Source organism: Orycteropus afer, unplaced genomic scaffold (assembly GCF_000298275.1).
Source record: "Orycteropus afer afer isolate SDZICR_OR568_19922 unplaced genomic scaffold, OryAfe1.0 scaffold00035, whole genome shotgun sequence".
Taxonomy (NCBI): Eukaryota; Metazoa; Chordata; class Mammalia; order Tubulidentata; family Orycteropodidae; genus Orycteropus; species Orycteropus afer.
The window spans coordinates 2,260,647-2,262,118 of record NW_006921622.1 but is presented as its reverse complement, the minus strand read 5'-3'; positions in this window follow the sequence as shown (position 1 = coordinate 2,262,118).

The window sequence follows — 1,472 nt, the reverse complement described above, 5'->3', positions numbered from 1 at the left end:
ATGATGGGCTCAAGTGTAGCAGGGATTGTGGGGCTGGCGCGGGATCGGGCAGTGTTTCGTTCTGCTGTGCATGGGGTCGCTATGAGTTGGAAACGACTTGATGGCACTTAACAACAACAATATTATATGGAAAGGAAACAGACTTTGGATAAGCAAAGCACTACTGAAGACAACGAACAAAGTAGGAGGTCTCACACTCCCAGATCTCAAAACCTACTACATAGCCACAGTAGTCAAAACAGCTTGGTATTGGTACAATGACAGGCACATAGACTAGGAGAACAGAATTGAGGGCCCAGAAATAGATCCATCAACCTATGGTCAGGTGATATTTGACAAAGGGCTGAAATCCATTAAATGGGGAAGAGATGAGGTCTCTAACAAATAGTGCTGGCAAAACTGGATATCCATTTGCAGAAAAATGAAACAAGATCCGTATCTCACACCATACACAAAAACTAACTCCAGATAGATCAAAGACTTAAATGGAAACCTGAAGCCATAAAACTCACCAAAGAAAAAATACGGGCAAACTTAGGGGCCCTAATTTATGGCATAAATAGACTATCAAGCATAACTCAAAATGCACCAACAGCAGAAGAGAAACCAGATGATTGGGACTTTCTATAAATTAAATTCTTATGTACAGCAAAAGACTTCTTTGACAGTAGAAAGAGAACCTAGAGATTGGGAAAAAATATTCAGCAATGACATATCTGACAAAAGACTTTCCTCTAAAATTTATAGAAAACTCAAACAACTCAACATTAAAAAACAAACAATCCAGTTAAAAAATGGGCAGAAGACATGAGCAGACACTTCATCAAAGAAGATATTCAGGCAGCCAACAGACACATGAAGAAATGTTTGTGATCATTAGGCATTTGAGAGATGCAAATCAAAACAACAATGAGCTCACCCCAGCACTAATAGCAAAGTTCAACAAGACAGAAAATAACAAATGCTGGCAAAGATGTGGAGATATTGGGACTCTCATACACTGCTGATGTGACTGTAAAATGATACAACCACTGTGGAAATTGGTATAGTGATTCCTTAAAAAGCTGGAAATAGAAATACCATTTGATTTAGGAATCCCATTACTGGGTATATATTCTAAAGAAATGAGAGCCAGGACATGAGTAGACATATGCACACCCATGTTCATCTCAGCACTATTCACAATATCAAAGACATGGAAACAACCTAAGTGTCCATCAGTGGAGGAATGGATAACAAAACTCTGGTACATACACACAATGGAATACTATGCAACATGAAAGAATAATGTAGAATCTTCAAAACATTGCATAACGTGGATGAATTTGGAGGACATTGTACTGAGTGAAATAAGTCAATCACAGAAAGACAAATATTGTATTAGTCCACTATTGTAAAAAGTCAAGGAAAGGTTTATATATGGAAGGGAACTTTCTTTGTTGGTAACCAGGGAGAGAAGGGGAGGGAAAGAA